Raw genomic sequence first — 15,754 nt, forward strand, 5'->3', positions numbered from 1 at the left:
CATTCAAAAGTATGAACCAATTGCTCGGCTTGTCATCGGGGTTGTGCATGATAAATACTTTGTGTTAAGAAGACAGAGCATGCCAATACTATATGATTTTGTAGGGATAGCTTTCTTTAGCGTTGATATTTTGAAAGACATGATTGTTTGTTGGGATGCCTGAGTATTGATATCTTTATGTCAAATTATAGACTATTGCTTTGAATCACTTATGTATTAATATTCATGCCATGACTAGATATATGATCAAGTTTATGTTAGGTAGCATTCCACATAAAAAATTATCTTTTTTATCATTTACCAGCTCGAGGACGAGCAGGAATTAGGCTTCAAGATGCTCATACGTCTCCGTCGTATCTATAATTTTTGATTGTTTCATGCCAATATTATACAACTTTCACATATTTTGACAACTTTTTATATGATTTATTGGACTAACCTATTGATTCAGTGCCCAGTGCCAGTTCCTGTTTTCTGCATGTTTTTTGTATCACAGAGTATCCATATCAAACGAAGTCCAGATGCAATAAAATTTTACGGAGAATTATTTTGAAATATATGTGATTTTTGGGAGTTGGAATCACCGCAAACGGAGGCCCGAGGTGGGCACAACCCACCAGGGCGCGGTCCCGGAGCCAGGCGTGGCGTGGTGGGTTGTGCTCACCTTGTACGTCGGTTGGGGCTCTACTTTGGGTGCAAGGAAGCTTATATCCGGAAAAAATCGTGTCAAAATCTCAGCGCAATCGGAGTTAAAGGATCTCCGGAAATATAAGAAACGGTTTTTGGCCAGATCTGCAGAAGGAGAAACGAAGAGAACAGAGAGGGAGATCCAATCTCGGAGGGGCTCCCACCCCTCCGCCGCCATGGAGGCCATGGACCAGAGGGGGAACTCTCCTCCCATCTAGGGGGGAGGCCAAGGAAAAAGAAGAAGGAGGGGGCTCTCTCTCCCTCGCTTCTGGTGGCGCCGGAGTGCCACCGGGATCTACATCAACAATCTTGTTACCGTCAACAATCTTGCTACCGTCAACCCCTTCCCCTGCTGCAATCTCTACTTAAACATGGTGCTCAACTTCATATATAATTTCCCAATGATTTATGGTTATCCTATAATGTTTCAGTAGATCCGTTTTGTCATGTGGGTAAATCGTGATCTTGGTTGGTATGATTGTATATTTTATTTATGGTGATGTCCTACGGTGCCCTCCGTTCTCACGCAAACGTGAGGGCCCCGTTGTAGTGTGTTGCAATATGTTCATGGTTTGCTTATGGTGGGTTGCGAGAGTGACAGAAATTTAAACCCGAGTAGGTGGGGTATGACGTATGGGAATAAAGAGGACTTGATACTTAATGCTATGGTTGGGTTTCACGACCTTAAATTTTTTAGTAGTTACGGATGCTTGCTAGAGTTCCGATCATAAGTGCATATGATTCAAGTAGAGAAAGTATGTTAGCTCATGCCTCTCCCTCATATAAAGTTGCAAGAATGATTATCGGTACTTGTTATCGATTGCCTAGGAACAAATAACTTTCTTGTTGACACAAACCCTTTTACTAAACACCTAACTTTTTATTATCTTGCAAAGTACTTCTAGTTTTCTTCTTGCAAAGTAGTTCTAGCATCACTCCTACAACTATTTTCATACTTGTTTCCGGTAAAGCAAACGTCAAGTGTGCGTAGAGTTGTACCGGTGGTCGATAGAATTTGAGGGAATATTTATTCTGCCTTTAGCTCCTCTTTGGGTTTGACACTCTTATTTATCGAATAAGGCTACAAACGATCCCCTTTACTTGTGGGTTATCAGCTGCCGCTTGTTGTCGCCGTGTGCAGGGAGGAGGAGGGGGTGGCCACGCGAGAGGGACAGGGAGAGCAGCGGCGGAGACCAGCTCGACGACGGGAGAGGAGACCGAACGGGAGCGCGGCGGCGGCTGCAAGAGCGAAAGGAAGGGGCGCGATTGGGATGGTGGCTAGGGTTATCACCCAATCGATGCCCTTCTCTCCTTTACACAGACACGACCCACCCACAGATTGCCACGCAGGGGTAAGGACGCAAAATCCCACTAATGCCCTCGGTGGGATAAGGGAATTACAGACGGTGGCATGCAATTTTGAGCACGGGTCAACCACACCGGACCTCTACGCACCCATAGTCGCAGACAGAAGTGGCCCACCAGCCGCGTGCGCCACGAGTCAGAGAGAGAGGACAAATATTCCGAGGTAAGAGGAAAAAAGAACTGTCCATTGCTCCGGTTGCAAATTTTATCCAACGGCTCATGTCATCCCAGGGATAGATCCAATGGTCCAAAACGCATCAAGATGCAGATCCAACGGCCGAGAAGCCAAAATCACTAAGAAGCTCCAAGTTAACTTTGAAATAATCAATAAATCTGTGTGCGCAACATTCAATGACCAAGGATCCCTCTTTTCGACAAAAACGCACGGCGAACAACCTGAACCGGTTTTACCCATAAAACACACAACCACAAATGGAAAAAAAAAGTGGCAAACGAAAGATCCCAGAGACAGGAGCGATCACCTCAAGCGGCTGAGCTCTAGGCGCTCTAGTTTTCTAAAAACCTGATGCTATTTTCCTTTTGAGATAGGCTGATATTTTCCTTTCCAAACAACCACTAGAGCAAGTGTGAGCAAACGTCAGCGTCAAGAAAGGCAGCCGCTTTTTTTCCCCCTGAGAAAACGAAAGGCAACTTGACTACTGAAACTCGAAACATGCCCGTTTATTTATGGGCTTGATAACAACAACGGAACCAACCCAACCAAACCCAGGGTATGCACGCCATGCTCCGCGCGATGCGTCGCCATCGTGCTCACGCCGGCTAACTTCTCCATGGCAAATGGCAATGTGCTGCCAAAGTGGCAGGGCCAGCTTGACTGCGTATTTGTCTGGTCGTGCCGACGCCGTCTTCTCTGAAGCGGACGGCAGTCGCTCCTTCACGCTTGTTGTTGCAGGGGACGATGCAACAATGTACCTAGAAAAAAAATGATGCAAGCGTCGAGCCAGTGGCTATTCCTACATAACAAGTGGAATGCAAAAGCTCTTCTTGAACAGACAGTGATCAACGCTACTTCGTTTTGATAAGAACGTGCGACTCACAGAGGAGTGGGGGGTGATAAGAACGGGAGAGCATGGGCAAGAAACAGCCGTCTGGGTCTAAATCAGCATATGGAAAAAATGTGAGCCGCACACCTGGAACGAAGTACAAAACGGAGGTGTAATTCGTCTTTGCCACGTTCTCTTTTGTGGCGTAAGATGTATTCTTTTATATTGTGGGAAAAGGCGTAAGATATTTTGTCCCTAGTTACTCCGTTTTGCCATTGAAAGCCATGAGATATTTTTCCTAGCCGTGGAATTTTGAATAGACTATCAAAACGGCAAGGCTCGCTGACCAGAACGAAAATCACATGAAAATATCAGTAATTTTATTAGTTCCAAGAACGCAAAAGGTTTAAAATATATTCGTGAAATTTTTATAGTGCGAACATGGAGTGGAAATCTCAATACCTATAATATTGGTCAAAGTAGGGACAATGTTGGTCAAATTTCAGTTGATTCCGAGCAATTTTTTAAGTGGACACGGGGCTCAAATTCCAATGAACAAAATTTCGTGCAATGATTAACTTTTATTTTCAGTGTGTCATCAAGACATAACATTGAAATTATAATATTTTGAAATCACATTGAAATTCTGTTTGAATTGGAATTTAATTGAATAACTCAAGTTCAATTCTTGGGAGCCAAACTAGGTGTACTAGTATTTAGTTGTTTTAGCATTATTATATATGAGCGTCTAATTAGCAATCTAACTATTTGATCTAAGATTTTACCTATCACATACAATGATAGTCTAGCTCAGTGGCGGATCCAGGACCCAGGCCGGGGGGGGGGGGGGCCTGGGCCCCGGGCGTGGGGAGGAATTCCTTTGTTGATTGTAGCTTCTCAGGCACTGTTTGACACTGTAGCGGCACTGTAGTAAGCCTGGGGCCCGGGGCGTCTCGCTGGGCTGGCTCCGCCCCTGGTCTAGCTCTAATCTCCTCATGCATGTCATCGTCTTCTTTTCCACTGCTGCAACTCTCTAAGTCGCCAAGTTCATCATGTTCATTGTGCATTATGACCAGATCGATCCTTTTATTTATGTGAACCCAACCACCATCTTTGTCTTTGCATCTATTGATGTTGCACTTTCTTGCGTCGTCGGCTCCACCTTGACTATGCTGCCTCATCGTACCCGTTGCCAAACAAGAAAAAGTCCAAATATCTGAGCACAATGGAATTGGAAAAATGGTTGAGTTACTACTTGACAAACACCGCAACTAGTAGAGCTAGTGTGTATCCTGAAGAAAATATGCCCTAAAGGTAATAATAAAGTTGTTATTTTATATTTCCTTATTTATGATAAATGCTTATTATTCATGCTAGAATTGTATTAACCGGAAACTTGATACATGTGTGGATACATAGACAAAACACCATGTCCCTAGTAAGCTTCTACTAAACTAGCTCGTTAATCAAAGATGGTTAAGTTTCCTAACCATAGACATGTGTTGTCATTTGATAAACGGGATCACATCATTAGGAGAATGATGTGATGGACATGACCCATCCGTTAGCTTAGCATATTGATCATTCAGTTTTATTGCTATTGCTTTCTTCATGTCAAATACATATTCCTTCTACTATGAGATTATGCAACTCTCGGATACCGGAGGAATACCTTGTGTGATATCAAACGTCACAACGTAACTGGGTGATTATAAAGATGCTCTACAGATATCTCCGAAGGGGTTTGTTGGGTTGGCATAGATCAAGATTAGGATTTGTCACTCCGAGTACCGAAGAGGTATCTCTCGGCCCTCTCGGTAATGTACATCATAAGCTTGTAAGCAAACGACTAAGGAGTTGGTCACAAGGTGATGAAGGAAATATGCCCTAGAGGCAATAATAAAGTTGTTATTTATATTTTCTTATATCATGATAAATGTTTATTATTCATGCTAGAATTGTATTAACCGGAAACTTAGTACATGTATGAATACATAGACAAACAAAGTGCCCCTAGCATGCCTCTACTTGACTAGCTCGTTAATCAAAGATGGTTATGTTTCCTGACCATAGACATGTGTTGTCATTTGATGAACGCGATCACATCATTAGAGAATGATGTGATGGACATGACCCATCCGTTAGCTTAGCACTATGATCGTTTAGTTTATTGCTATTACTTTCTCCATAACTTATACATGTTCCTATGACTATGAGATTATGCAACTCCCAAATACCGGAGGAACACTTAGTGTGCTATCAAACGTCACAACGTAACTGGATGACTACAAAGATGCTCTACGGGTGTCTCCGATGGTGTTTGTTGAGTTGGCATAGATCGAGATTAGGATTTGTCACTCCGTGTATCGGAGAGGTATCTCTGGGCCCTCTCGGTAATACACATCACTATAAGCCTTGCAAGCAAAATAACTAATGAGTTAGTTGCGGGATGATGCATTATGGAACGAGTAAAGAGACTTGCCGGTAACGAGATTGAACTAGGTATTGAGATACTGACGATCGAATCTCGGGCAAGTAACATACCGACGACAAAGGGAAGAAAGTATGTTGTTATGCGGTTTGACTGATAAAGATCTTCGTAGAATATGTGGGAGCCAATATGAGCATCCAGGTTCCGCTATTGGTTATTGACCGGAGATGAGTCTCGGTCATGTCTACATAGTTCTCGAACCCGTAGGGTCCGCACGCTTAACGTTCGACGACGATCGGTATTATGAGTTTATGTGTTTTGATGTACCGAAGGTTGTTCAGAATCCCAGATGTGATCACAGACATGACGAGGAGTCTTGAAATGGTCGAGACATAAAGATCGATATATTGAAAGGCTAAGTTTGGACACCGAAATGGTTCTAGATGAGTTCGGGCATTTTTCGGAGTACCGGGAGGTTACCGGAACCCCTCGGGGAGTCAATGGGCCTTATTGGGCCTTAGTGGGAGATAGGAGGAGACGGCCAAGGTGGGGCGCGCCCCCCGAAGCCCAATCCGAATTGGGAGGGGGGTCGGCCCCCTTTCCTTCTTTCCTTCTCCCTCTTCCTTCTTCTCCTACTCCAACTAGGGAAAGGGCGGAAACCTACTCCAACTAGGAGTATGAATCCCCACTGGGCGCGCCATAGAGAGGGCCGGCCCTGCCCTCCTCCACTCCTTTATATACAGGGAGGGGGCACCCCATAGACACACAAATTGATTGTTTAGCCATGTGCGGTGCCCCCTCCACAGAATTCCACCTCGGTCATATTGTCGTAGTTCTTAGGCGAAGTCCTGCATTGGTAACTTCATCATCACCGTCAACACGCCATCGTGCTGACGAAACTCTCCCTCGGCCTCAGCTGGATCTAGAGTTCGAGGGATGTCACCGAGCTGAACGTGTGCAGATTGCTGAGGTGCCGTGCGTTTGGTACTTGATTGGTTGGATCGCGAAGTGTTGGAAATATGCCCTAGAGGCAATAATAAATTAGTTATTATTATATTATATTTCATTATTCATGATAATCTTTTATTATCCATGCTAGAATTGTATTGATAGGAAACTCAGATACATGTGTGGATACATAGACAACACCATGTCCCTAGTAAGCCTCTAGTTGACTAGCTCGTTGATCAATAGATGGTTACGGTTTCCTGACCATGGACATTGGATGTCGTTGATAATGGGATCACATCATTAGGAGAATGATGTGATGGACAAGACCCAATCCTAAGCCTAGCACAAAGATCGTGTAGTTCGTATGCTAAAGCTTTTCTAATGTCAAGTATCATTTCCTTAGACCATGAGATTGTGCAACTCCCGGATACCGTAGGAGTGCTTTGGGTGTGCCAAACGTCACAACATAACTGGGTGGCTATAAAGGTTCACTACAGGTATCTCCGAAAGTGTCTGTTGGGTTGGCACGAATCGATACAGGGATTTGTCACTCCGTGTAACGGAGAGGTATATCTAGGCCCACTCGGTAGGACATCATCATAATGTGCACAATGTGACCAAGGAGTTGATCACGGGATGATGTGTTACGGAACGAGTAAAGAGACTTGCCGGTAATGAGATTGAACAAGGTATCGGGATACCGACGATCGAATCTCGGGCAAGTACAATACCGCTGGACAAAGGGAATTGAATACGGGATTGATTGAATCCTCGACATCGTGGTTCATCCGATGAGATCATCGTGGAACATGTGGGAGCCAACATGGGTATCCAGATCCCGTTGTTGGTTATTGTCCGGAGAGTTGTCTCAGTCATGTCTGCATGGTTCCCGAACCCGTAGGGTCTACACACTTAAGGTTCTATGACGCTAGGGTTATTAGGAAGACTTGTATGTGATTACTGAATGTTGTTCGGAGTCCCGGATGAGATTCCGGACGTCACGAGGAGTTCCAGAATGGTCCGGAGGTAAAGATTTATATATGGAAAGTTGTTGTTCGGGTTCCGGGAAAAGTTCGGTTTTTTCCGGTATTGTACCGGGAAGCTTCTGGAAGGTTCTGGAGGATTCCGGAGGGGTCCGGAGGTCCGGAAAATGTTCCACCACGTCCAGTACAGCAGCATGGGCTGTAGGGGGCGCCCTAACCTTAATGGGCCAAGGGCACCAGCCCCCCCCAAGGCCCATGCGCATGGGAGAGGGGAAACCCTAAGGGGGAGGGCCTCCACTTGACTTGGGAGGCACTCCTCCCCACCTTGGCCGCCGCCCCCAACCATAGATGGGATATAAGGGGGGCCGGCCCCCTCTCTCCCCACCTATAAATAGTGGAGGGGTGGGAGGGCGGCCACACCCTTGAACCTGGCGCAGCCCCTCCCCTCCAATACCTCTCCTCCTCTGCGTGAGCTTGGCGAAGCCCTGCCGGAGAACTGCCACTCCATCACCACCACGCCGTCGTGCTGCTGTTGGACTCTCTTCCTCAACCTCTCCCTCCTCCTTGCTGGATCAAGGCGTGGGAGACGTCTCCGTTCCATACGTGTGTTGAACGCGGAGGTGCCGTCCGTTCGGCGCTAGGATCATCGGTGATTTGGATCACGACGAGTACGACTCCATCAAACCCGTTCACTTGAACGCTTCCGCTTAGCGATCTACAAGGGTATGTAGATGCACTCTCCTTCCCCTCGTTGCTAGATTACTCCATAGATTGATCTTGGTGATGCGTAGAAAATTTTAAATTTCTGCTACGATCCCCAACAGTGGCATCATGAGCTAGGTCTATGCGTAGTTTCTATGCACGAGTAGAACACAAAGCAGTTGTGGGTGTCAATATTGTCAATTTACTTGCCGTTACTAGTCTTATCTTGATTCGGCGGCATCGTGGGATGAAGCGGCCCGGACCGACCTTACATGTATGCTTACGTGAGACTGGTTCCACCGACTGACATGCACTAGTTGCATAAGGTGGCTAGCGGGTGTCTATCTCTCCCACTTTAGTCGAATCGGATTCGATGAAAAGGGTCCTTATGAAGGGTAAATAGAAATTGGCATATCACGTTGTGGTTTTCGCGTAGGTAAGAAACGTTCTTGCTAGAAACCTATAGCAGCCACGTAAAAACTTGCAACAACAATTAGATGACGTCTAACTTGTTTTTGCAGCATATGCCTTGTGATGTGATATGGCCAAAAGGATGTGATGAATGATATATGTGATGTATGAGATTGATCATGTTCTTGTAATAGGAATCACGACTTGCATGTCGATGAGTATGACAACCGGCAGGAGCCATAGGAGTTGTCTTAATTTATTTATGACCTACGTGTCAACATAAACGTCATGTAATTACTTTACTTTATTGCTAAAGCGTTAGCCATAGTAGTAGAAGTAATAGATGACGAGACAACTTCAAGAAGACACGATGATGGAGATCATGGTGTCATGCCGGTGACAATGATGATCATGGAGCCCCGAAGATGGAGATCAAAAGGAGCAAAATGATATTGGCCATATCATGTCACTATTTGATTGCATGTGATGTTTATCATGTTTTACATCTTATTTGCTTAGAACGACGGTAGCTTAAATAAGATGATCCCTCACTAAAATTTCAAGAAAAGTGTTCCCCCTAACTGTGCACCGTTGCGAAGGTTCATTGTTTCGAAGCACCACGTGATGATCGGGTGTGATAGATTCTAACGTTCGAATACAACGGGTGTTGACGAGCCTAGCATGTACAGACATGGCCTCGGAACACATGCGAAACACTTAGGTTGACTTGACGAGCCTAGCATGTATAGACATGGCCTCGGAACATGGAAGACCGAAAGGTCGAACATGAGTCGTATAGAAGATACGATCAACATGAGATGTTCACCGTTGATGACTAGTCCGTCTCACGTGATGATCGGACACGGCCTAGTCGATTCGGATCATGTTTCACTTAGATGACTAGAGGGATGTCTATCTGAGTGGGAGTTCATTAAATAACTTGATTAGATGAACTCAATTATCATGAACATAGTCTAAATTGTCTTTGCAAATATGTTGTAGATAAATAGCTCACGCTGTAGCTCCCTGTTTCAATACGTTCCTAGAGAAAGATTAAGTTGAAAGATATTATAAGCAATGATGCGGACTAGGTCCATAGTCCGAGGAGTGTCCTCACTGCTACACAGAAGGCTTACGTCTTTGATGCACCGCTCGATGTGCAAACCCCTACAACGTCGTCTGTGGATGTTGTGAACACCTGACAGACACATCCTGATGACTACTTGATAGTTTAGTGCACCATACTTTACGGCTTAGAATCGGGATTCCAATGACGTTTTGAACGCCGTAGAACATATGAGATGTTCCAAGAGCTGAAATTGGGATTTCAGGCTCATGCCCGTGTTGAGAGGTGTGAGACCTCTGACAAGTTCTTTTGCCAACAAGATGGAGGAGAATAGCTCAGCTAGTGAGCATGTGCTCAGAATGTCTGGGTGCTACAATCACTTAAATCAAGTGGGAGTTAAACTTCCAGATAAGATAGTGATTGATAGAGTTCTCTAGCCACTATCACTAAGCTACTAGATCTTCGTGATGAAATATGACATGCAACGGATGGAATTGATCCCGGAGTTGTTCGTGGTGCTTAAGACCGCAAAAGGTAGAAATCAAGAAGGAGCATCAAGTGTTGATGGTTTAACAAGACCACTGGTTTCAAGAAGGGCAAGGGCTAGAAGGGAAACTTCATGGATGGCAAACCAGTTGCCGCTCCAGTGAAGGAACCCAAGGTTGAACCCAAACCCGAGACTAAGTGCTTCTATTGTAAGGGGAACGGTCACTGGTAGCGGAATTACCCCAAATGCATGGTAGATAAGAAGGCTGGCAACTTCAACAAAGTATATACGTGTTATTAATGTGTACCTCACTAGTACTCCTGGTAGCACCTGGGTATTGGATACCGGTTCAGTTGCTATTATTGGTGACTTGAAGCAAAAGCTACGGACTAAACGGAGACTGGCTAAGGGCGAGGTGACGATGTGTGTTGGAAGTGTTTCCAAAGTTAATGAGATCACCATCGCATGCTCCATCTGCCTTCGGGATTAGTATTGAACCTAGATAAATGTTATCAGGTGTCTACGTTGAGCATGAATATGATTAGATCATGTTCATTGCAATACGGTTATTCATTTAAGTTAGAGAATAATGGTTATTCTGTTTACATGAATAATACCTTTCATGGTCCTGCACCCTATGTGAATGGTTCATTGAATCTCGGTCGTAGTAATACACATGTTCACGCCAAAAGATGTAGAGATAATAATGATAGTACCACTTTCTCGTGGCACTGCCGCTTAGGTCATATTGGCGTAAGATGCATGAAGAAACTCCATGTCGATGGATGTTTGGAGTCACTTGATTTTGAATCGCTTGACACATGCGAGCCATGCCTCATGGGCAGGATGACTAAGACCCCATTTTCAGGTACAATGAAACGGGCAAATGACTTGTTGGAAATCATACATACCGATGCGTGTGATCCAATGAGAATTGAAGCGTGCAGTGGATATCGCTATTTTCTCATCTTCACTGACGATTTGAGTAGATATAGGTATATTTACTTAATGAAGCACAAGTCTGGAACGTTTGAAAAGTTCAAGCGATTTCAGAGTGAAGTTAAGAACCATCATAACAAGAAGATCAAATTCCTACGATCTGATCGATGAGAATTTCTGAGTTATGAGTTTGGCAATCACTTAAGACATTGTGGAATTGTTTCACAGTTGAAGCCACCTGGAACACCACAGGGTAATGGTGTGTCCGGACGTCGTAATCGAACCTTATGAGATATGGTGTGATCTATGATGTCTCTTACCAATCTACCGTTTTCATTTTGAGGTTATGCGTTAGAGACAGCTGCATTCACTCTAGATAGGACACCATCTAAGTCCGTTGAGATGACGTCGTGTGAACATTGGTTTGGCAAGAAACCAAAGTTTTCGTTTCTTAATGTTTGGGCTGCGATGCTTAAGGCTTCAGCCGGAGAAGCTCGAACCCAAAAGCGGACAAACACATCTTCATAGAATACCCAAAGGTGACAGTTGGGTATACCTTCTATCTCAGATCCGAGGGAAAATTGTTTGTCACTAAGAACGGGTCCTTTCTCGAGAAGGAGTTTCTCTCGAAAGAATTGAGTGGGAGGAAGATAGAACTTGATGAGGTTGTCGAACCTTTGTTTCAACCAGAGAGTGATGCAACACAGAAAGATGTTTTCTGTGGTGCCTACGTCTGTTGAAGAGGAAGTTAATGATAGTGATCATGAAGCTTCGGATCAAGTTGCTATCGAACCTCATAGGTCGACAAGGATATGTACTACTCTTGAGTGGTACGGTAATCCTGTCTTAGATATCATGTTGTTAGACAACAATGAACCTACGAGCTATGGAGAAGCGATGGTGGGCCCGTATTCCGACAAATGGTTAGAAGCCATGAAATCCGAGATAGGATCCATGTATTAGAACAAAGTATGGACTTTGGTGGACTTGCCCGATGATCGGCAAGCCATTGAGATAAATGGATCTTTAAGAAGAAGACGGACATGGGCGGTAATGTTACCGTCTATGAAGCTCGACTTGTGGGAAAGAGTCTTTTCATAAGTTCAAGGAGTTAACTACGATGAGAATTTCTCACCCGTAGCGATGCTTAAGTCCGTCGGAATCATGTTAGCATTAGCTGTATTTTTCGATTATGAAATCTTACAGATGGATGTCAAAACAAGTTTTCTTACCAGTTTTCGTAAGAAAGAGTTGTATGTGATACAATCAAAGTTTTGTCGATCCTAAGGATGCTAAAAGGTATGCTGGCTCCAGCGATCCTTCTATGGACTAGAGCAAGCATCTCGGAGTCAGAATATATGCTTTGATGGAGTGATCAAAGCTTTTAGGTTTATACAATGTTTGCTAGAAACTTGTATTTACAAGAAAGTGAGTGGGAGCACTACAACATTTCTGATAAGTATATGTGGATGACATATTGTTGATTCAAAATGATGTAGAATTTCTGGAAAGCATAAATGGTTCTTTGAAGAGTGATTTTCAAAGGAAGACCTGGACAAAGCTGCTTACATATTGGGCATCAGGATCTATAGAAATAGATCAAGACGCCTGATGATACTTTCAAGGACGCACACCTTGACATGTTTTTGAAAGAGTTCAAAATAGATCAGTCAAAGAAGGGGTTCTTACCTGAGTTGTAAGGTGTGAAGTTGAGTAAGACTCAAAGCTTGACCACGGCAGAAGAAAGAGGAAGGACGAAGGTCGTCCCCTATGCTCTTGTCATAGGCTCTATACGGTATGCCATGCTGAGTACCGCACCTGATGTGTGCCTTGCCACATGTGTGGCAAGAGGGTACAAAGGTGATCTAGGACTGGATCACCAGATAGCGGTCAAAATTGTCCTTAGAGGAATAAGGAAATGTTTCTCGGTTATGGAGGTGATAAAGAGTTCGACGTAAAGAGTTACGTCGATGCAAGCTTAACACCTGTCCGGATAGCTCTGAGTAGAGATACCGGATACGTATAATGGAGCAATAATTTGGAATAGCTCCAAGTGGAACGTGGTAGCAGCATCTACGATATGACATAAAGTTTTGTGAAATACATAGGGATCTGAATATGGCAAGACCCGTTGACTACAACCTCTCTCACAAGCATAACATGATCAAACCCAGAACTCATTCAGTATTAATCACATAGTGATGTGAACTAGATTAGTGACTCTAGTAAACTCTTTGGATGTTGTACAGATTCATTAGTTGGGTCACATCGATGTGCCATACAAGTCCTCAATTCAAAGTCACGAACATCCGATTGGAACTAAGACTATTAGTGAGCATGCTATGGCGAATCGCGATCAGAAATTCCACTCTCATTTGAGAGAGGGTTCGACAATGTGGGTGGAAAACCACCGACACATCAGTAAAACGCTCCGTTACTGGCGATGGGTGACCCTTGCCTGCAAGACCTTGTAGACAATCGTGACACGTCAGGGGAAAGCACGAGAAGATGCTCGCCAGCAGCTCGCTCGCCATCATCACCCCTACAGAAAAGACGAAGGAGGATGCGCCAGGAAACAATCTCCGGTATGATTCGATCTGGCATGGGTGCAAAGGAATGCACACACTAGAGCCTGATTGGAGTGCAACCACTAGTTAGATTAGTGGCCAGAGCGTATCCGTAGCGGTACACACAGTCGGGAGACATGACTGTAATCAGCAGGAGTGATCATAAACATAATCCGAGGACAGTCATCTGAAGCAGAAATCGATGAGCGCACAAAGATCGAGCCACAAAGCAGATAGACAGCGTCAAAAAATAGTATGACCTGATAGGATCAGATAATGCGTTTATTGCATATTATAATATCATACCATGTAATATCTATTTTACTTTTGTTGTTGGTATAGGAAATGTCATCATTGTGTTCATTAAGTACAATCGTTTCACCTAATTTATTCATTATCAGCTATGAGGAATTTGTATTGATCTATTGGCGTAAGTAGCTCACTAGCAATAGTTATCGAATGTGTGATAGCGACTAGACACACACCTAGTGAGTTCACACTTAGTGGATATTGTACCTGCACGTATATGACATGTCTTATGTAGTGCGTCTGTTGTTGGTATTGTGTGTGTGTGTATTGTTGTCCTGGTATGCAATCACATAGATCACAACACATCACATCTTGTGAAGATTTTGGATACCCGTCTTCTCTAGCTCTGTTTGCACGGCAAAACATCTTTCCGTCCGGTGACGCAATCCGAGTAACCGGCAGCCGTATTCACGGGACATTGGATGTCGTTGATAACAGGGATCATACATCATCACATCCCAGGAGAATGATGGGTGTAGACGGTACTCTTATGTATCTTCCATATATAACCTACATAGCCTCAGCACTACAAAGTGATACGTCCGTATAATCTTGTATCATCGTCACACACATTTCCATATAAGCCTTGTTCTCTGAAATCGTCAACGTTATCTTCATAATTTTTTTCCCTAGATAATCCACAAAACAGTTTCTGAGATGTGCACCTACCCGGATAACCGTAGGATTGCTCCATGGAACTTGGGGCTGGGTGTAGCTCACACCCATTCAATCTGATCTGTTCTTTTGGGTCCTTCCTCAATCGAGACAAGTTTATGGACGACCGAATGCCTTCAACGCATCATGCAAATTGAACCGTGTTTAATCCATCCTCCCACGAACAGTTGCACTTTTTTGACGGTATCTCCATACACCCATCACGTTATGCGCTTATTGCCATCGAACACCAGTTGAAAGGTTTCTGATCGTAATGCGCGTAGCGAGATCCTATGACACAAGTATGATTGTGGAAAACTAAAAAGCAAAGACTCATATCATACAGATGCTCAACAGCAAAACACATATGAAAACATGTGTAAGGTATAAAATATAGCCTCAAGTAAAGTTACCGATAGACAAGACAGGAAAGAGGGGATGCCTTCCGGGGCATCCCCAAGCTTAGTCTTGGTTGTCCTTGAATATTACCTTGGTTCCTTGGCATCCCCAAGCTTAGGCTCTTGCCACTCCTTATTCCATAGTCCATCAAATCCTTACCCAAAACTTGAAAACTTCACAACACAAAACTCAACAGAAAATCTCATAAGCTCCGTTAGTATAAGAAAATAAATCACCACTTTTGGTACTGTTGTGAACTCATTCTTTATTTATATTGGTGTAATATCTACTGTATTCCAACTTTTCCATGGTTCATACCCCCCGATACTAGCCATAGATTCATCAAAATAAGCAAACAACACATAGAAAACAGAATCTGTCAAAAACAGAACAGTCTGTAGCAATCTGAAACTCTCGAATACTTCTGTAACTCCAAAAATTCTGAAATTAGGACAACATAGAAATTTGATACTACTTTGTGCAAAAAATAATTAGTATTTTATCACGCTTCTGTTAATGAAATCTGGCAAGCGAAATCTATTTTTCAGCAAGATCAAATCAATGATACAACCAAAGTACAAAGGCTTACTTGGAACAAAACTAATTAAAAACACAATGAGCCAATAAACATAATAATGATGTGGCCATATCTCATAAACAGAAAAAATAAAAATATTGGTTCCCCAACAACTTCTTAAACCTTAAGTAGGCGTGATAATTTTATAATGCCACATGAACCAAAAAAATGAAGCAAAGAGAGAATAAAGCGAGGTGCAAAACATTAAGTCTAAACATATCC

This window comes from Triticum urartu, chromosome 6 (assembly GCF_003073215.2).
Source record: "Triticum urartu cultivar G1812 chromosome 6, Tu2.1, whole genome shotgun sequence".
Classification (NCBI taxonomy): domain Eukaryota; kingdom Viridiplantae; phylum Streptophyta; class Magnoliopsida; order Poales; family Poaceae; genus Triticum; species Triticum urartu.